Source organism: Hyperolius riggenbachi, chromosome 2, assembly GCF_040937935.1.
Source record: "Hyperolius riggenbachi isolate aHypRig1 chromosome 2, aHypRig1.pri, whole genome shotgun sequence".
NCBI classification, from domain to species: Eukaryota; Metazoa; Chordata; class Amphibia; order Anura; family Hyperoliidae; genus Hyperolius; species Hyperolius riggenbachi.
Genome location: NC_090647.1, coordinates 477,734,919 through 477,757,354, shown reverse-complemented (window position 1 = coordinate 477,757,354; position 22,436 = coordinate 477,734,919). Strand labels below are relative to the sequence as shown.

The following is a 22,436-nucleotide window of genomic DNA, read 5'->3' as shown; positions in this document are numbered from 1 at the left end:
TAAGAAATCAGGAAGGGGGCAAATAGTTTTTCGTGTGTGTGTGTGTGTGTGTGTGTGTGTGTGTGTGTGTGTGTGTGTGTGTGTGTGTGTGTGTGTGTGTGTGTGTATATACATATATATGTGTGTATATATACATATATATGTGTGTATATATACATGTATATGTATATATATGTGTGTATATATACATATATATGTGTGTATATATACATATATATGTGTGTATATATACACACACACATACATACATACATACATATATTATATACACACACATACACACACATACATACATACATACATACATACACACACATATATACATACATACATACACACACCTGGGGCTTCCTCCAGCCCCATTCATCCTCGTTCCCTTGCCATGCTCCCAGGACACCAGGATCCTCGTGTAGGAAGCCCAGTAATGCAGCCAGTCAGGGGGAATTGCACATGCGCAGCTCGGCCACACGCCCGGCGCTGGCAGCGTTCTACGCCTGCGCAGTACTACTGTCTCCGGCTGGCTGAATTACTGGGCCACGTAGCAGAGGATCCAGACGGCCTGGAGGACAGCAAAGGACCGGTGAGTCTGAACGAGGCTGGAGGAAGCCCCAGGTATGTATTATTATTTTTTCTACATCTCAGGTACACTTTAAATGAAAACAGCTGTTACTTTCCAGGTGACCTTTGTGTATACAGTTGTTTATGCATGCTGATCACCCAAGCGTTCATATTTGTACCATGAACTGCATATTCACTAATCAATACTTTCTGGAAAATCAACGCTGTTAATATAACTTCATCTTAAACAGAAGGCCACAAGAGTTAGGCTACGTTCACAGTGGGGTGTTGCTGTGTGTCGGACAATATAATCTCATTGCTAACATGATGCAATTATATAGCACTGGTACAGTCACATCAGTGCATTAGCAGCGCAATGTGACAGATCCATTGGCATAACACAAGGCATACTGTGTGCTCATGGATAACGTTTGGGTACACAGTTGCCATGCAACATATTTCATTAAATTAATCTTGTAAGGGAAAAAAGTGCTCCCCATCATCTTCAGCCTCAGGGATCCAGCATGCGGCAATATTCACCAATCCGCGCTCCTGCACAGGCACAGTACAAGCGTCCCCTCGGGCTCTGGCAGAAACAGCCGAGCCCCATCTGATCAGCTCTATTGCGCAGCAGACTGAAGCCCCTACTTCGTCTGCATGGTAGCTGATTTTTCAGGAGACTGCAAACTCTGGATCCCTGAGGCTGAAGAGGACAGGGAAAGCCTCATTAGGGTCCAGAGGCTCCCTCCTCCCAAGGTAAGTAACCCATAGGGGCACTTTTTTTCTTACATGTTTACTTTAAAAATTGCAACATGTGATGCCATTTCTGCCCTCCGTTGCAATTCTGTTTGTACAGGGTACGCAAGCCCCAGTGTGAATATAGACTCATTTGTCTTCTGTACCTTTCTCTTTGTTGGACTGGTTCAAACGCTTTTCAACTGCAGCACAAGATTGTAAGTACTGAGCAACTGTCCTGCCATTGTTGCTTAAAAAAACCTGTGCTGTTGAAAAAATATATACTTACCTAAGAAGAGGGCTGGAATTGTCTTGTAAATCACGGCTGTGCTCCCCTTTGCGTATACGCCCTGGTTCATAAGCTACATACACACCAAAAGATAGACTATTGGTAAATTAATGATGAAGGTTTGTTCCATGATCTATAAAATGCAATTGTAAGGTCTGCTGTGTTTGTACGGCGACGCTGACGTCAGTGGAACGCAGGGTGGTTCTCAGAGGCCATTGGATAAGCGGAGGACGCGCTCCCAGTACACGCTCCGCAGATGTAAACAGTAGCTCATGTGTGCCCTGCATGTCAGCTGATCAGCTGACACGGTGAATAATGATTGGTTTGTTTTCAATTCCACTTATGTTGATTGGTTAGCTCTTGTATTTAAATCCATTGAGCGCCCCCAGTCATCGTCCGTGATAGCATTAGCTTTGGCTTGTTGCTGGGTATGCGCTCACTAACTCTGCTTGATTTTCTGTTGCCGACTATTGCTTTGTATCCTGACCACGTTTATCTCTGCTGGATTACCTGTTGCCAACCCTGCTCTTGTACCTGGACTATGCTTGCTTGCTGCCTGGTTTGACCTTCTGCTTGGACACGGATTTGCATGAACACTGCCTGGACTGACCTCGGATTGCTTGACTACGCTATCTCTAGAAAGGAATACCTGGACTGCCTTGCTACTTACCTGGAACTCCTGAGTCCTGACACTGCTGTCATCTGACTTCCTCGTCTGGATAGCTTCATTCTCCAGGCCTCAGGTGACTATTATATATCTACTGTGCCATTGCTCACAAAGTATTACCAGGTTCTGTTTGAGGGATTGCTACCTATCAGACTGTATGCTACATCTACCTGCAGGGTTACTGTAGTATTGTGTTAGGTAGGAGCTTGAGAAGGTGGTAGGAGCTTGAGCAGGTGGTACGGGCTGGGCTCTGGGTCATATGGGCATACGCTCTGAATTGTAGTTATTGACCAGACAGGCCTGACAGCAATTTGCACCGATTTGACCTCCGTGACACTAGATGACTGCACCCGCGATGCCAAATGATTGTTTTCCGATGTGACCGCTAAACGATGCAAAACATACGAAAAGCACAATAGACTTTATGAACACTTAGTTTAATGAATAGCTCTGTTCACACTGTTGACTATGAACAGTGATCTATTAATGTGATCCGTCGTTTGAAATACCTGTGCATAGTAATGGATGATTCATTAAACATTTGTTTGATTCATGAAAGACATCTGAAAGCGAAATAGTTTATCCCTGGTTTCAAACCATTTTCCCTTCACATATGTACAAGGCTATACTCACACATGTGCAGTATGGCCACATTGGGGAGCGCAGCCTCAAGAACATATCCAACAAGCGTTTGTTGGATACAGTCAGACGGTTCCTGTGCAACAATGGTGGAGTCAAGGAGATGGGGGAACATCTGGACTATCCAGAGGTTTCCCCATTCTTAGGCAAGAATCTAACTTTTTTTTTTTTTTTTTTAAACAGCTCGGGTTTACTTAAAGCGGTTTTATCACCATAAAAATCAAATTTCAACAGCAACTGGTCTGAGTGTATTAAGTGATAAAGATGCTAATCCTGCATTCAAAACTTTTTTCTGCTGTTATGGTTTGGAGTTATTACATACTATAGGAGCACTGGCCCTAGTGCCAAAAAGTTGAATGCTGGGAGTTCTTTTGAATGCTGGGAGTTTATCTATAATATATTCCTCCTCTTCCATTTATTTCCCTGCCTAGCTGATCACTTGTGTTTACAAGCAAGGCTGAGGTGACTCAGTGATTGGATGTGTAAATAAAAAAAAAAAGACTCTGGGAGGAGGGCAGCTAATGAATACACAATGAGCAAGAGAAGGGAGGGGGGAAACAAGAGTCAGGGAGGATATGATGTCAGCATTATCTTGGCAAGATGGCCACTGCCTAGAAAAGGATTTTCTGCTTTTCCTTTGTAAAATTCACAGGAATCATTACGTGGATAGCACAATACATCTGTTATGCAAGTAGAGGTAGTATTTATCTACTGATATATGTGGTTTTTATTTCTAGGTTAGCATGGGTGTCGCTTGTTCTTTAAGGTCCTTTCACATGAACTTTTGCAACTGCCACCTACAACATGTTCTAACAAAAGATTGACTGTATGTGAAAAAATGTGATCTGGAAACTATTGTTCCACTTCACATTCTACAGTCTCAGATCTCCCTTAGTAGCTGAAAAAAGTGTTACACCGTGCTCTCTCTTCTGCAATCAGTCTGTCTCTCAGGCCCAGTGCACACCGAGCGATCCGCCGGCCGCATCCGCCTATAAAAACGCTTGTCTAATGTATTGCAATGGGATGGTGCACACCGGCGGTTTGCGGTTTTTGCCAAGCCGCAAACGCGCCTCCTGCTGCGCGTTTGCAGATTTCGGAAGCGTTTCGTCCTCAATGTAAAGTATAGGAAAAACGCAAACCGCTCTGAAAAACGCTACTTCAGAGCGGTTTGCCAGGCATTTTTGTTACAGTAGCTGTTCAGTAACAGCTTTTACTGTAACAATATGTGTAATCTGCTACACAAAAACGCACCCAAAACCGCTAGGTATGTTTAGAAAACCTCTCTAAACATACCTAGAATTGCCCTGAAATCAGCTCCCAAAACCGCTAGCGTATTGCGGATCTGCTCGCGGTTTTGGTGTGCACTGGGCCTCAGATAGTATTATTAATTTATCATTATCCTTTATTTATAAAGCACCAATACTCAGCATTGTATAATAAATAAGGGGTGAAGATTAAAAAGATGAGATGAATGGTCAGAAAATCATGACATAAAGGAGAAGAGGAACTGCAAATAGCGATTAGCCCCTGTGGTCCGTTTGCTCCCTTGTCATCCTCCCGACCCCACTATTACACCACTGTTGACCCCAGTAAAGACCCCAGGGACTACTGCACATCCCTGATTCTGCTCCCGTTGCTAGGAGCATTCTGTGCATGCGCAGTATGCCAAAACTTTAAGGCCCCGTTCACACTGCACGCGTTTCCAGCCGCGTTTTGGAAACGCGTGCAGGTGGCTGACACGCACAACATCAGACAGTGCATAGAGTGCACTGTCTGATGTTCATACTGCATGCGTTCCGGACCTGTGCGGTCTGGGAACGCATGCTGCACGCATTTTTTGCCAAAACGCGTGGCTGTCCCATTCACTTTTCAGTGATGGGATCTGCCATGCAACGCATACAAACGCAGATGGCGTGCGTTCGTACGCGTTGCGTTCCGCATGCGTGCCTGTCCGCGTTTGTAATGTGAACTGGGCCTAAGTGCACTTGCACAGAACACTCCCAACTATGGAAGCATGATTGGGTAGGACCACACATGAGAAGTGGTCTGCCACCTAGACTGCAGACTCCATAGCAGTGCAAAGGGGTAGACCGGACCGACACAGCGGGAGCTAATGGACCACAGGGGACTGGACGCGACATGGCTGTTCTTACTGCTGGGTAATTGCATTATGTGTCAAACGCTGAAACATGTGGGGTTACAAGCGCTGCCACTTGAATCACGCAGTTCAGCCGTCCATGTGAAAGAGGCCTTATATAGAACAGCTTCCTTTTAAGGATGCTGGAAATACACTATTTAAGAATCATTTGCTTGCAGCGAGAACACTGGAAATACATTATTTAAGAATCATTTGCTTGCAGCGGTAAATGAATTGCGGTATGCTTGTATGAATCGCTGAGGCTCTGAACCCAACTGCGTCACACTGGTGTCCTTACTGGCATCTCACACACACCATTCTGCCAGACCGCAGGGCCGGGACCGGCTTTCCACTTCCGCAGTCAATACTGTAATGGCGATAAGCTTTTATGATGTACAGTAGGCCAGGCAGCTGTGCACAGCACATACAGGCGCTGAGACCCATCTGGCTGCATTGTGATGGAAGTGGAGTCATCATGTACTTTTCCTTCCAGTCATTACCATAAATACATTAAACCTTTAAATGACCGCTCAGCGGGGCCAACATAGTTACGAGGATGCCATTAATCCAATTGAACCAGAGATGTTTTCAAACCAAGACACCGCTGAAGACGTTCGCCTTCTCATGCATGCAACTGTGTGGCTGATAGTATGTGTGAGAAATCTTCTACCAGGGAAAGGCCTTATTGCTGCACTACACAGTAAGAACAGGCCTATCTTGCCTTATAGGCCTATCCTTGTGTTTATTTAAATAAAATGGGCAATAAACATCTTAAGGCCTCCACTACATGTGATAGAAAAGCCATTGTAGCATTAGAGGTTTGTGAAGGAGTCCTGTAGAAGCAATTAATGTACCATTTAATGCAGCTCTTAAAACCTCAGCCAATCAGTCTGCAGTGACAGAGGACACTTGCATCAACATCATTAAGGAAACGCAAGTACATGAATGTCACCTTTTCTGTCATACATGATACAAGACATGAGCATTACGGCCTCAGCTCACACAATCACAGCAGTGTACAGTAGACTGCAGTGTGCGAGCAAGGCTCCGCCCCTCTTCTGAAACCATTCAAATAAACCTGCCATGAGAGATATATGGAGGCCAGCATTTCTGACCTCCTTCAAACAGAATGCTAGCTGTCCTGCTATAATACAGAACCCCTGGCTATCATAATTTCTCCTCCCCTCAAGCAGCTCAGAACAGTCAGAGAAAAGCAACAGTACCTACCTTCCATTTTTACAGACGATTGATTCTGAAAGTTTTGTAATCAAATGATTTGCATTAAAGCCAAAAATTAAGTATAGCAATGGCAGTCTCCATATTACTTTATTAATAACAGGTTTACTTAATAGTCCTTATCCATTTATTTATTTTTCCATATTGCCTCCCACCCCATCGACCACACTATATTATATAACACACTGCTCCCCCCCCCCCCCCCCCCCATAACTCCCTCAGCACTCACCAATGGTGAGTCCTCAGCTTCAGGGGTCATGTGATCCCAACCTCCAATATGGTCCTCCCAACCACAGTACTGTGATTGTGCTGTTATGAAGTCACCCCAAACCCTGGTTTCTTCCCATAGGAGACAACTGGAGGTAGTCTGAGTGCCAGGCTGGTTCGAATCCTCTTTCATAAAGCCACCCACCACAACCCAGCCCTAAGGCTGGGTTCACACGTACAGTTCACTTCCAGTCCTGTCAGTTTTGCATCAGTTTTCTATCAGTTTTACCTGACAGGAATGAAACTATACACTTTTTATGCAAATTTTGTATGCAAATTTATGCAGCTTGGAAATTAACCAATCAAATCCTGCTTAGGTAAAACTTGATTGGTACATTTTCAAGCTGCATACATTTGCTTACAAAATTTGCTGAATCCTGCATCAACTCGAAATTATTTGTATCTCATTCACCATCACTACAGAAAACTGATACAAAACTGACAAGACAGGACTGGAAAGGAACTATGCACCTATTACGTGTGAACCTAGCCTCATTGCTGCATCCCTCATTGCACTTCAAAAAACTAAAATAATAATACCTCTTTGCAGAAGCAATAACATCAGGCTGGTCAATGTTGTGATGGGCCTCATCCTAAATCCACAGAGTGACAATTATTGCTAGAACAGAGGGTATAAAGTAACTACAAGTTCAGGCTAGGCCTCTTTGAAAATCTGATGCATTCTAACTGATCAGTTGTTCTACAGAAGTGCATAATGAAAAAGCTTTCAATTAAAATGTGTAGATGTCAACTGACCCATAGGAAAACATGGACTGTAGCTTTACCTGAGCTACACATCAGTTGTCTGTTCAGATATAACTGACAGCAACTGATTCGGTGTGAAGGTTCCTTTTACAATACATCAGTTGCTGTCAGTTATAACTGAACGTAAGTGCTGCCCAGTTTCCCTATGGGTCAGTTCACATTATAAGGGCTCGTTCCCACTGTTGCGACGCGATTTCGGCCGCATTCCGACGCTTGTAAAAACGCATGCGGATGCGTTTCCACATGCGTTTTTACCCGCGATTTCGCGTGCGATTTCGCATGGCAGGGTGCCATGCGAAATTAACCATGACACTGCCAGGGCAAAATAAAATTGAAAAAGGTGCGAAATCGCACGCGAAATCGTGGGTAAAAACGCATGTAACAAACGCATGCGTTTTTACTATTAAATACATTAGCGGCGATTCGCATGCATTCCACTCGCAGGCGAATTCGTTGGCTCTTTTGTGCGTTTTTTTACCGCTGAAAAAAACGCACATCACCAACGCTACAGTGGAAACAGGCCCACCCACTTGCATACCATGTGCGAATCTGCATGCGTTGGACGCATGCAGATTCGCGATAGTGGAAACGAGCCCTAAGCGGTTTATCTGAAAGCCTTTTCACATTGCACTGCTATGGAAAGTTAAAAAACGCATCCGTTTTTCAGCATTAAGTGTAAAAAAGGCTAAGCAAGCTCTACTTGGTGTTATGAAAAGGGAACTCCACCACCCACTAGCTGCAACATGCCCCCTCCATTGACTCAGCTTATGAGCGCCCATAACAATCATCTGTGATCAATACAGGCACCAATATGAAGTGAGTACAGGAGTCCACTGACCAACTTGTTGTTAGCCATGCCCATGTAAACCATGCCCAATCACTACTGTTATTTCCCATAGTTGGGCAGCTTGTTTGTGAACTGGAATAGGCTGCAAAAATGAATCAGGGCTCAAACCCACTAACAGCCTTTTCTAAGCGCCAGTGATTTGAAAGAGCTCTTGCTAATGCAATACTACGAAGAGTTTTTATAAAATCACATCGCTCCAGTGGGATCACACCCATAGCATTACATTATCAAGAGGTTTTCAAATCGCAAAGCGCTCCTAGAGGGTTCCAGGCCTCAGGTCTGGAACTCACTAGAGCGATTTTTTGAGCGTTTAGGAAGTGATTCAAAACGCTAGCGATTTCCCTAAACGCTCAGCTAATGTTAATGGATGGGCCAAATTCCACTGGAGCGATTGCGATTAGCAAAATCGCAAACGCAGGACATGCAGCATTTTTGGAGCGTTAGTGTTTCAATGTAAAGTATATAAACGCTGGCATAATCACTTATGAATACAGAGCGGTTTGCTAGCGTTTTTAAATTACTGCACACTGTAAAGGAAATTAAAATTAATTGAAAGAACCAATCAGAATTCAAATCACAAATCGCTACACAATCGCTAATAAACGCTCATGAAATCGCTAAAAAAAACCCGCTCATTAAAAATGTTAGCGATTCCGATAGCGTTTTGCGCTTTGTAGTGGGTTCCAGGCCTCATGCTGGATACACACGTTGCGTTTTGTCGCGCAATTCGCGGGATCGATTCCATCGATTAGATTATTTCCAACATGTTCGACGTGTTTCGATGGATACAGCCGTCGATTTTGCATATTAAGTATGCAAAATTGACGGCTGTATCCATCGAAACACAATCGAACATGTTGGAAATAATCGAATCGATGGAATCGATCCCGCGAATTGCGCGGCAAAACGCAACGTGTGTATCCAGCATCAGGCTTTGTTCCCACTTAAAGGGGAACTTCAGCCTAAAAAAAACATACTGTTGTTAAAGGGAAGGTTCAAGCAAAAAAAAAAAAAAAAAAAAAAAATGAGTTTCACTTACCTGGGGCTTCTACCAGCCCCATGCAGCCATCCTGTGCCCTCGTAGTCACTCACTGCTGCTCCAGTCCCCCGCTGGCAGCTTGCCGACCTCAGAGGTCGGCGGGCCGCATTGCGTACATTTTTACGCATTCCCGCTAGTGCAGGAACATTAACACATACATTTTTACGCATTACTGTCAGCGGGGGACTGGAGCAGCAGTGAGTGACTACGAGGGCACAGGATGACTGCATGGGGCTGGTAGAAGCCCCAGGTAAGTGAAACTCATTTTTTTATTTTGCTTGAACCTTCCCTTTAAGTTACATTAGTTATGTTAATTAAAATACATAGGTAATATAATCTCTTACCCAACCTGTTTTAAAAGAACAGGCAAATGTTTGTGTTTTCATGGGGGCTGCCATCTTTTTCATGGGTGCAGCCATCTTTTTAGTTGAAAGGAGGTGACAGGGAGCATGAGACACAGTTCCAACTGTCCTGTGCCCTAATCTCAAATTCAAAATTAAGGAGAAAAAAAACATGCACCAAAACAGCAGAACGAGAAGAACAACATCAGAAATCCCATCATGCTTTGCACAACATCAGGGAAAAATTGCCCGGGCAGTTTTCTTCTGTGCAGCTAAAAATGAGGCTTGGATAAGAAAAACAAAGTTCTGATGCTGTGAAACACCAAGCCTTTTCAGTGCTGCTGAGTAGATTTTTAGTCTGGAGGTTCACTTTAAGCTGAGAATGGACATTATTTGTCTGTTCTCTGCTCATTACAAAACTGACAGTGAACAGCTCCTATTGCATATATAGAAGCTGTTCACAATTGTCAACCTGCAACTAATCCATTGCTGTAAGCAGGCCACACTTCTGTGCAGTGCCCAATAATCCTGGGCAGGGGCATGCATTTCCCATATAACCTGTGGGGGTAAGGCATCTGCCTCGTCTCCAGCCAAACCACAGAGGACCATCGGAGCGCACGTGGTACCGGTGGCAGATGGGAACCGAGCCTTAAAGAGGAACAGTAGTGAAAATAACGTAATGAATAAAATTGCTTAATTTTTTTTACAATATTAATGTAAAAGTATTTACTCAGTGTTTGCCAATTGTAATTCGCATTCTAAAATTTATCACAGTGGCCACATCATCAGTAATCTCAGGTGATCTCTACGGAATGTTTGTTTGTTTGTTTAATTAGAGTTCTATACAGGGCTGTGGAGTCGGTACAAAAATCATCCAACTCCAACTCCTCAGTTTATGAAACCACCGACTCCAGGTACCCAAAATTGCACCGACTCAGACTCCTTGACTCCAATTCCTAAGTCTAATTTTTATCAAGACTGTGGAGTTTGGACAAAAATCATCTGACACCGACTACTCAGTTTATTGAGACCACCAACTCTGACTACAGCTACCCAAAATTGCTCAGACTCCTCGACTCCGACTCCACAGCCCTGATTCTATACACAGAGAGATTCAGCTTACTTGGCAGATGGAAACAGCCTTTATTTCCCACAATGCAACAAGGTTCATGGATAGCAAACTGTCACAGCCACACAGATGTCCCAGATAATCTTTTTGAGAAAAGGTAACGGTTTCTCATAGGAAAGGGGTATCAGCTACTAAATGGGATGAAGTTCAATCCTGGGTTAAAGTTCTTCTTTAAGGATAATTGTTTCTGGTGACCAAGGTATGGGCTGACCCTCACACCTCCTGAATCAGGGGCTAAGAATGATAGTGGAGAGAAGATGCTATGACTCTTCTCTAACTCAGCTGCACGCTCATTCCAGGTGTGTGAGTCAGAGAGATCAAAGACCGGCACAACATTCAGGTGAATGGCATTTTCAATATATACCAGCAATATGGCAGCTTCCTAATTTCTCTCAGTTTAGATATAAGTGTGAGGTGTACAAATGTTGTATACAGTTCCCGATACAGTGTTTTACTTGCAGTTTCTGTCTGCATTTCCTGGGGGTGTTTTGTGTAGCAGTAAATCACAAGCACAATATGTTTTACAATTCATCCCTATAGAAGATGTTTTGCACAAACCGAACTTAAACTGCTGCAAACAGATTTTGTTTTAAAAATTGACCTAACAAACAAAAATGAAACCTGCAGCTGTGACAGTGGTGATGCTGAACTTTGCATGGGTATCTGTTCTGGGTGTATTCAAATGCTCCACAGGTGCTAAAATTGACTCAAACCCTATTTAAAGCAGACATGAACTCAGAACTTCATCTCTACTCTAAAAACAACAGCATACCGTATATCCTCAAAGATAAGTTGACCTTGTGCATAAGTCGACTCCAATATTTCACCCTCTTAAGCTGGAATTGTTTATGGACTCAAGTATAAGTCTACCCAGCAAGGTTAATGGCTGCACTTGGGGAGCAGGAAGAATTAACAGCTGCTCTTGAAGGCCAGGAGGGGTTAAAGGGGAACTGAAGTGAGAGGTATACGGAGGCTGCCATATTTATTTCCTTTTAAACAATACCAGTTGCCTGGCTGCCCTGCTGGTCTATTTCAATGCAATAGTGTCTGAATAACACCAGAAACAAGCATGCAGCTAGTCTTGTCAGATCTGACAATGTCAGAAACACCTGATCTGCTGCATGCTTGTTCAGGGGCTATGGCTAAAAGCAGAGGTTCAGCAGGAGAGCCATGCAACTGTTATTACTTAGATGGAAATAAATCTGTCAGCTTCCATTTCCTTCTCACTTCAGTTGTCCTTTAAAGAGAACCCGAGGTGGTATTTAATTATGTTAGTGGGGCACAGAGGCTGGTTGTGCACACTAACACCAGCCTCTGTTGCTCCATGGTGTGCCTCCATGTCCCCCCTGCGCGCCGCTATACCCCCGCAGTGTTGGCGACACGCAGTGTGTCGCCAGCACAATGTTTACCTAAGCGCTGTCAGTCAGCGCCGCTCCCCCGCCTCCTCCGCATCTGCGCTACCCGCCCGCGTCTCTTCCCTCCTATCAGCGGGAGGGAAGGGACACGGGCGGGTAGCCATGATGCGGAGGAGGCGGGGGAGCGGCGCTGACAGACAGCGCTTAGGTAAACATTGTGCTGGCGACACACTGCGTGTCGCCAACACTGCGGGGGTATAGCGGCGCGCAGGGGGGACATGGAGGCACACCATGGAGCAACAGAGGCTGGTGTTAGTGTGCACAACCAGCCTCTGTGCCCCACTAACATAATGAAATCCCACCTCGGGTTCTCTTTAAAGAGAACCCGAGGTGTGTTCAAAGAATGTTATCTGCATACAGAGGCTGGATCTGCCTATACAGCCCAGCCTCTGTTGCTATCCCAAACCCCACTAAGGTCCCCCTGCACTCTGCAATCCCTCATAAATCACAGCCATGCTGTGAGGCTTTGTTTACATCTGTAGTGTCAGTCTCAGCTGCTCCCCTGCCTCCTGCATAGCTCCGGTCCTTGCCCCCGTCCCTTCCCTCCAATCAGCAGGGAGGGAAGGGAAGCAGGCGGGGACTGGAGTTCTGCAGGAGGCGGGGAGAGCAGCAGACTGACACTATAGAGATAAACACAGCCAGCTCTGACAAGCTGTTTGTCAGCAGCGTGGCTGTGATTTATGAGGGATTGCAGAGTGCAGGGGAGACCTTAGGGGGGTTTGGGATAGCAACAGAGGCTGGGCTGTATAGGCAGATCCAGGCCCTGTATGCAGATAATATTCTTCAAACCCACCTCGGGTTCTCTTTCATGACTGCACTGCATAAAGTATTGCAGCCATTAACCCCTACTGTCCTTAACATGCAGCCAATAACTTTTCCAGTCCCCCAGGTGCAGCAAATTTTCACCCCCCTCCTGCAGCTCAGTACTCTCCCCCCCCCCCCCCCCCCCTGCCTCTTTCCTTGTTAATTGTGTTGTTTTAGACTTTTAGACCTGTGTTTTCTTGGCATCTCCTCTGTGTCACTAACCCACTGGGTAAATTGCTGCAAATGGGAATGTCCCTAATAGTACACACACTATTCAGTGTTGCTAGTGACTTGCCTATAAGTTGACCCCCATACTTTTATTTAGTGAGCAAGTCCTACATATCTAGACTTATAGTTGAGTATATACAGTAATAACCTTTATGGAAAAACATTTGTGGCAGCCCACAGAACTCCTGCAATAAATCTGCAGTGTATGTACTTCCTGCTTTAATGGAAGTAGACATATTGTTAACATCCTGTCGTGGTAGGAACTGACACAGCTGAGGGATCAAATTACAACTTTTAATTAGTCACCGATGCGGGAGGATTAAGGTGCGTACACACATGCGACTATAGTCGTTTGAAACGATCGTTCCCCGATCGTTTCAAACGACGATCGTTTAAAAAAAAAGCAACCAACGATCATTAAGTCTAACGACGGACGAGCTAGATCGTTAAAAACGAACGATCTAGCTTGGCGGATTTTTACCAACGACGATCGTTTGCAAAAGTAGTACATCGTTGGAAACGGTCGTTCGTACTAGGCTTGACATGCGCATTTCGCTATTTCTCCATGAAACTTCTCATTTTTATGCGCAGGCGCAATAGTTGCTTTACGTGATGTAACGTTCATTCTAACGATCAGATCGTTACACACATTTTAAAACTAACTTTACTTAGGTCGTTCTTTCATCAATTAAAAGTTCGTTCGTAACGAACGATCGTTGTCGCATGTGTGTACGTAGCATTAGACAGGCTAAACTCTCTAAATTCATACAGGGAGCATTACTCTATGTTTTCCTTCTGTCCTGTACAAGAGTTCAGGACAACTATGAGGCTTATTCACACCTAAAAACATAACTGCAAAGTAAGCGTTTTGCTTTTTATGTGTGCTGTTTTCTTTTTCCCCTCCCGGCGCTCCACTGCGCGTTCTAAGCGCTTTTTCAGAGCAGTTTTGTAATTCACTCTCTGACGCAAGTCAGGAAGTGACTTCTTTGACCCGGAAAAGAATAAATACAATGTATTTATTCTTAAAAAACGCGAACGGAATCGCTGCACAAAGCGATTTTGTGAACATTTTTTGTGTTTTTCCTATACCTTCCATTGAGGAAAAAAAATCGCCTCAAAAATACTACAGGCACTGCTTTGCTGAGCGGATCGGAGACTCTCTGATAGGAAATCATTGCACAAGCATTTTGAGGGCGATTTTGAAAATCGCCTACGATTAAAAAAAAAAAGGGCAAAAACATCCTTAGTATGAACGAGTCCTAAATCTTTATAATCTCTTCTGAACACAGGGATGTGATGCACTCTATATCCTGTCCTGTAAATAGTCATAGCTGCCAGTGTTTTTTATATTATACTTGCAAAGGCTCTTGAAGTATCCATTGTGGCCAGTGTAAAATATTACAATACTGGTCACTGCCATATTGTAGCGCAACCAATACAGAAAGTAAAGGAGGACTTATTTATGCAGAAGAACAGTCTGTTTGCTGAAAAGTCCAATTCATTCTTGGAAATAAGGCTACTTTCACACTGAGGCATTGCGTTTCCTGTAAAAACAGGATAAAGAAGGGGAAAACCGACATTGCACATTGTAGTAAGCATCTGAATTGATCACCCCTTTTATACAGGATCTCTTTTTTCCTGCAGCTGACACTTAAAGTGGACCTGAACTTTTGTACAGGACAAAAGGAAGATATAGAGCAATGTACCAGGTATGTACTTAGAGAGTTTAGCCTGTCTAATTCCCCCTCACCTGTGACTAATCACAAGTGTCATTTGATCTCAGCTGAGTCAGCTGGCTGCCACAGAGAAGCTAATTGGTAAACACAGGATGCTAGCCCTATGTCTGCTTCCATGAAAGCAGAAAGTAGATACACTGCATATTTATTGTAGGATTTGTATCAGCGGTAACAAAGAAATGTGTTTGGTGGGAAGTGTGATACTAGTAAAACAAAGGGTTTGAAAGTCCTGTAAAAAGATAAGATAAATGCTTAAAGTAGACGATTATGTGGAGAAATAATCAGACACAGTGGCCCGTATTCCATTCGCTTTCTCTAATACAGGGGTCTCAAACTGGCGGCCCACGAGCCATTTGCGGCCCTCGATACAATATTTTGTGGCCCTCGCTGGCAAAAGCTTCCTTATAGTTCGCTTCAGTGCTCCCAAGTAATCCGCCGCATCCCCACCGCTAAATGAGGGCTGCAGAGCCCCCAAATCCGCTGGCATTTCCTGGAAGGGGCAGAGCTTTCAGCTCTGCCCCTCCTGACGTCAATTGCGGCATGGATCGCCGCCTCTCCCCGCCCCTCTCTGTGAAGGAAGAGTGAGAGGGGCGGGCTGAGGCGGCGATGCGCCGCGATTGAGAAATTCCTTATGCGGCCCAGCCTCATCCTGACTTTGCCTCCTGCAGCCCCCAGGTAAATTGAGTTTGAGACCCCTGCTCTAATACGTTTTCTCCGAGGGGATAAATTGTTATCTTCTCTTTAAAATAACTTTTCAGCAGTTCATGTCCGCTTTAACAGCACTTACCCGTATTTTTCGGACTATAAGACGCTCCTGACCATAAGACGCACCTAGGTTCAGAGGACAAGAACCAGGGGAAGAAATATATACTAAACCTGGTGCATCCATGGTGAAGGGGCATCTTGTGGATTATGCCCCCTTTGTACCTCATGCCCCCTTCTACCTCTTGTGTATCCCTGTGTCCACCTCTGTCCTCCTTGTGTCCTCTTCTATGCTTTTTTGTGTCCCCCTTGTGTCCTCCTCTATGCCCCTCTGTGTCCCCCTTGTGTTCTCCTCTATGCCCCTTTGTGTCCCGCTTGTGTCCTCCACTATGCCCCTTTGTGTCCCCCTGTGTCCTCCTCTGCATGGGCACAGTACAGGGAGTCCCCAACATTGCAGCGGGTTGGAGGTTCGTATTGGCAGGTGTTCACAAGTCAGGAACTCCCTGCATTTGGACTATAAATCGCAGTGACCGTTTCCCCCACTTTTGGGGGAGAAAAAGTTGGTCTTATAGTCCAAAAAATACAGTACATAATAATCACCATTATAAAGAGATGACCGGCCACCTGATTGCTACTGAGGCAAATAGTGGTCCCACCTTCAAAATGCCCAACGCCATAGCTTACAAGGGAGAGCAGAAGTATTTCTTCCAAACACCTGGTTTTCCTCAGATCACCGCTTTAGCAGAAAGCAGCCACAATGTTCAATAATCTGCATACTGCTACTTTATTGGAAGATCTCCAACCTAAGGTAATTACAGTATGGTATTTAAAGCACTGCCTGGGAACAAAAGCTGTTTGCCCTTTAACAAATCAGGTGTTACAAAAACCAGCAGTCAGATTTCAGAATGGATTGAGTCTATGTTCGAATAGACGTTCATTTGCAAAGGAAAACCACCATCACGTAAATCCCCATATTGTTTTTTTCTGCGGTTGGTACAAAGTTTATGGTGCATTTAATGTTGTCAGATAGATCGTTTGAACCATTTCCCAAACCTCTCAGCGGCTTACTTTTTTTAAGTCTTGGACTTCCTTGCATTCTGGTTCTCTGAAGCAATAAGACTAGATACACAGTAGGGCATTGCAGTGCAGCGTAACAGCCACATTGCAACGTGAAATGTCGCATTGCAAGACAAAAGCAATGCGATGTTTACACTGCGGCCGTTGCGATGCATTCACTTCACTGTACGCGATGCAACGTGCAAATAACATGCAGTGCTGCTTTCCCATTCTGTTGCGTTCCCGCTGTGTCAGGGAACACAACGCAACTCTCACTGCTAACCTAGCCTAATAACAAACTCTTCAAACACGTGTCCAATGATGCTTCGATTATTTTTAGGTGACTAGAGAGCACTCCCACTTAGGACAATATGACATGTAAGCCAATGGCCATCCACAAAAAAAGTTTAAAATGTGAATCTTTATTTCTTCTGAAAATGCAGTCTTGGGAGACACCCATTTCTACATGATCACCAACAGTCTCTCCAGTTCATTGGGTGCTTGCACGGTGCTCCTTGGCCTGTATAAACACCCACTTTCTGATGGCCATCCAAGCAAAGCCTCAGGTATCTAAGACTTTGATGGCCAAAATGATAGATCTTGTTTTGCCATCAGTGTGACGCCTGGACAGGCATTCAGCGTTCATCAGCAAGGTAACGAAAGCTGCTGCAGCTATAACAGAACTGCTCTGAGGCCCTGGATCAGAGGGGTACCCAGGTGATCATTTATATGTAACCTACCCTTTTAAAATATACCTGGACTGAGGAAAAGCTGTTTTCATGCTGGACCCACATCTATGTGCACTGTCCATTTCTCTCATTTCCTCTGGCCCCGGTATTCACTCCTTGAAAATTTGACTTCGACCTAAAGTTAAAGTTTCAGACAAGAAGAGGCTGACTTGCAGCAATGTTCCCTGCTCTTAAAGCAGTAGGATCAGCCATACTATGCCAGGGGAAAAAAACCACATATATAAGTAGATAAATACTTGATCTACTTACATAACCCATGTATTGTACTGTCCACGTTTTGATTTTAGTGAATTTTATATAGTAAGTTACGAGAATTCTGTTCCTGGTGGGGGCCATGTCTTTTGCCCACAGTTAAGGCTAACTCGTGATGTCATTTCTGCCCTTTTTTATTGTCTCCTCCAATCGCTGAGTCGGCTCAGCCTTGCTTGTAAACACAAGTGAGTAGGGGATTAGGTTTCAGATAAGAAGCTGACAGGGAAATAAAGGGAAGAGGAGGAATAGATTATAGGGCAGCACGGTGGCGTAGAGGTTAGCTCTCTCGCCTTGCAGCGCTGGGTCCCTGGTTCGAATCCCTGCCAGGGCACTATCTGCAAAGAGTTTGTATGTTCTCTCCGTGTGTGCATGGGTTTCCTCCGGGCACTCCGGTTTCCTCCCACATTCCAAAAACATACGGATAAGGTAATTGGCTCCCCCTAAAATTGGCCCTAGACTACAGTACTTACACTACATAATATAGACATATGGCAATGGTAGGGATTAGATTGTGAGCTCCTTTGAGGGACAGTTAGTGACAAGACATATATATATATATATATATATATATATATATATATATATATATATATATATATATATATATATATATATATATATATATATATACACACTGTACAGCGCTGCGTAATACGTCGGCGCTATATAAATACATAATAAAAAGAACCCCCAGCATGCAATTCTTTGGCACGACTACTAAAGGGCCAGTGTATGTGATAACTCCAAATCATAACAGCAGAAAAAGTTTTGAAAGTTTTGAATGCAGGATTAGCATCTTTATCACTTAATACACTCAGACCAGTTGCTGTTAAAATTTGATTCTTATGGTGATGATACCGCTTTAAGGTGAGTGAATGGGGCAAGAAATGGTAGGGTAATAGGATGGAAATTCGCAGCAGCCCTGCCTCTTTCAGTCTGAAAATCTGACTTTAGTCAAAAGTGAGATTTTTCAAGGAGTGATTACAGGGACCAGCGGGAACAAGGGGCGGTATGGACAACCCACAGAGGTTTGTGGATCCAGCATGAACATACCTCTGTGCTTACCTTAGGTAGCTTTTCCTTGGGTTTAGGTGTGCTTTAAGCTGTCTTCCATGCAATGACCTCCCATCCCTCTGTCCACATGCTGCATACACTGCACAGTGTATGTGAAGGTCTATTGCTTTGCCCATTCACATCCATGAGGTAGGGGACGTACTCATTGTTTAAATGTGCTTATTGCTATAGGGACCCATCAAAACATGGCAAATGTTAAATTACTAAATCTAAGGCTCCTTTTACACAGGGCGCTTCGTGTCACATCGCAGTACTCTCACCCGCCGCAGCTTGTCACAGTGTCCATTAGTCTCCATGAGACTGGCCGCAATACCTGCATTTTGACGCAATGTGACAGAAGTGTTCCGGGCACCACAGAAGCAACGCAAAGGCTGCAGTGCGTTACTCTGCGACTCCCAGAAGTGAACCAGAAGTCCCATGTAAACTGAAAAAAATGATAAGGGTTGCACCGTTGCTACGCCGTGGTTTACTTCTTTCAGCCAAACAAGTCAGAAAAACACAAACACAATTGTAGCGTCAAAAATCACAATGAAAATGTAAATTTGGAAAATTGCAGTCGCATATCAGTGTATGTACAATTTTCAGAGAAAAAAAAAAAAGGTCCTAAGCCTGTCTAGCCAGTAGCCACACTTGTACTGTACAGTGCCACAGAGGATGATAGCGATTATATATATATATATATATATATATATATACCCTCTGAAAATATTATTACTGCTCACATGAACCCTACTGCCATCTGCTCAGTGCAGTCGCACTCCCCTCGGTGTGCAAACAAAAAGAAGATCCTGACAAGCAGCGGAGGGTTCGATAAGGGACTGGGGAAGCATCTGGTGCATTCAGAGAAATTCAGCTACAATAGTGAGAATCTAACTAACCTGATTCCCCAGTACCAGAATTGGTTCTAGCCACAGGAGGAACTATGTAAGCCTGTGCGGGTGCAGGCAGAGCAGAAAAAAAATGGCACAGGCGCCCTTGCGAGAAAACGGGCACTGCCATAGGCGCCAATTATAAAAGTTGTTATTCGCAGCAAAGAAAGGACATTTGGGTGAATGGAGGTGTCCGCAGTTTAATTGGGAACTTCCAGCGCCCACATTTCCCATCTTTGATGCAAATCGAGGCCTTGCAGCAGAGAGGGTGAGATAAGGTTAGGAGAGGGGGGATTGGTTAAGTATTAAGAGCAATGGGGGTGGGGGGAGAGGTGTTTAAATGTTAGGCACCACCTGGGGGAGGGGTATAAAGATTAGGCAGATTAAGGGAGAGTTAAGGGTTAGGCATAGGTAGAGGAATGGTTAAGGGTTAGACATCAGTAGAGGGAACGTTAAGGGTTAGGCATAGGTAGAGAGAGGTCTTGGGGTTAGGCATCGGTAGAGGGAGGTCCTATGGTTAGGCATCGGTAGAGGGAGGTCCTATGGTTAGGAATCAGTAGAGGAAAGTCTTAGAGTTAGGCATCAGTGGAGGGAGGTTTTAGGATTAGGCATTGGTAGAGGGAGGTCTTAGGATAAGGCATTGGTAGAGGAAGGTTTTAGGATTAGGCATTGGTAGAGGGAGGTCTTATGTGGGGCATACAAGACTCGCTTTTGCCGCTCGATTCTCCCGTTCGATCATTTCGCTGCTCGATTCAGCAGTCGATTCTCTTATCTTTTTCCATTCACTGCTATCACAAATCGCACGGCAAAACGATCGAGCGGGAGATCGGACATGTCAAAAATGATCTATCGAGCCATCAAAATGGCTCAAAAACGAACTGTGTATTCCCAGCATAAGGGTTAGGCATCAGTGGAGGGAGGTCTTAGAATTAGGCATCGGTAGAGGGAGGGTTCTGTGTAAGAGTATGGTTAGGTTAAGACATAGTAAATTATCGGTAAAGATTACCAATATTTTACTATTGGAATTAAGTAGTAGAATATTAGTAATCTTACCGATATTCTATTAGCAGTAATCCTCCGCGACCGTTATTCCAGGCGCTTTTTTTCAATGACTGCGGTGCAGTAGGGTGACTGGGTAAAGAAACCTGCTACAAAGTTTACCACACTGCAAAATGTGTCAGAAAAGTTGAGTAAAGCCCCATACACACGCTCAACAGCGGTCTTTTATGCAGCACAATTTTCAAACAACCTTTGTTGTGAAACAAGTTGAACAACCAAAAGTTCCTTGCTCTTGTTCACACAACTAATAAGGCTGATAAGACATCAATCCAACAGTTGGATTGACGTCTTATCAGTTGAGTGAACAATAGCAAGCAACTTTTTTGGGGGGGGGGGGGTTGTTCAACTTGTTTCACAACAAAAAGTTGCTTGATATTTGTGCTGCATAAAAGACCGCTGTTGAGCATGTGTAAGGGGCTTTACACTTTAATTAGATACAGCCTCCTAATCTGAACTGTACAAAGTGTAGCATTTCACATCTTCAACAACAGAGCTCCAACATCACGGACAACACCGGTTCATGCAAATCAATAGTATTAAAAATAAACTCAGGGTTGATGTCTATGACACATCCTGCGCAATGCTGGCGATGTAAAGAATCCCCACAATGCCGGTTACACATCTGTCCTTCACTGTTATTATAGAAACGTGTGCCTGTCATGCATCGCTCTCCGCACACGTTTCAACTGCAATCGCTCGATCGCACTACAGGTCTAAGGGAAATATTGCATCTGCGCAAACTAAAAGTGGCAAGTTAAAAAAAACAATGGTTATTTTAGATCAAACAAAAATATTGTATCAAATGGCAGACCGTAAATGTATATTTTCTCAAAATGATCGTTTTAAAACATTCACATGATTGTTTGGGATTTTTCTGTTAATAATTTAGGGATATTACATTAAAATACATCTATATGTGTGTGGCCAGCATGTAGCTTTCTCCCAGCCTCTCCATTATAGATCAGCAGCAATGCATGCCCTCCCACAGGAGCCGGCAGAAGGACACACACACAGACAAAAACATCTGTCTGGGACCAGGAGGACCATCACCTCCCCCACTCTGGAGCCTCCATCCACAATACAGGGAGGGGGGACAGGCCAGGGGGGCAGCTGATCCAGGGAAAACCTGCAGCCTCAAGGCACAGGGACACCTTAGGAAGAACAAGGCAGGTCCCCCATAAGCTGTGCCATGACAGGCAGGAACCAGGAGGAGCTGCTACTGTGTGCTAAACAGGATTACAGGCAAGATCCATGAGCATTACAGGCAGCTGGCCACGCACAGACATTTTACAAATGATAAATGCATAAGCACATCAATACATGATCAGACAGCTGTGGAACTGTGCACTTGCCCATGGATCCCTCCCTCGCCCAATCAGATGTGCGCCTTGCAATCCTTTCTATCCCCTAGCAGCAATAGTCAGGGCTCAGCACACACACATACTTCCCATCATATAAATAGCACTTACTCTGTGATCGAGATCATTGCTGGTGCAGGATGTGCAAGGGGATTTAAATCCCGTGCTTGGAAGTCAGCATGCTCCACTATTCCATGTCACACTATGGAGAAATAACAAGATCACACAAATCCCTTTCTTGTTTTCCACACCCCCCCTCAAGCTGGAGGCGGTGCCCAGATCACTGCACAACTCTTAAAGGGACAGAGCCTCCATGTGAGCCACAGAGACACTGCTGCTGCTGCTGTATCCCAATCATCTCAATTCTAATGTACAAGGCTGGTTTATGAGGGCTTGAGAACGTGCAGCTCAAATAGGTCAAATAAACACACTGCTTTCACGGGCATCTATGGCTCGTAAATCTTTTTATTGGTGTATTAGTAGAA

The 22,436-nt window shown here is 44.4% G+C and overlaps 1 protein-coding gene across 2 annotated transcripts in view; it reads right to left on the bottom strand.

Moving 5' to 3' along the window:
- The window catches only part of SH2B2 (SH2B adaptor protein 2), a 142,706-nt gene extending 120,514 nt beyond the window's left edge, over positions 1 to 22,192 (bottom strand). For both annotated transcript variants that reach the window (XM_068265993.1, XM_068265994.1), the window contains exon 1: positions 22,063 to 22,192. The gene's annotated coding sequence lies outside the window, so the exon portion shown is untranslated. The remainder of the gene's footprint in view (positions 1 to 22,062) is intronic.
- Between the last annotated feature and the right edge of the window lie 244 nt (positions 22,193 to 22,436).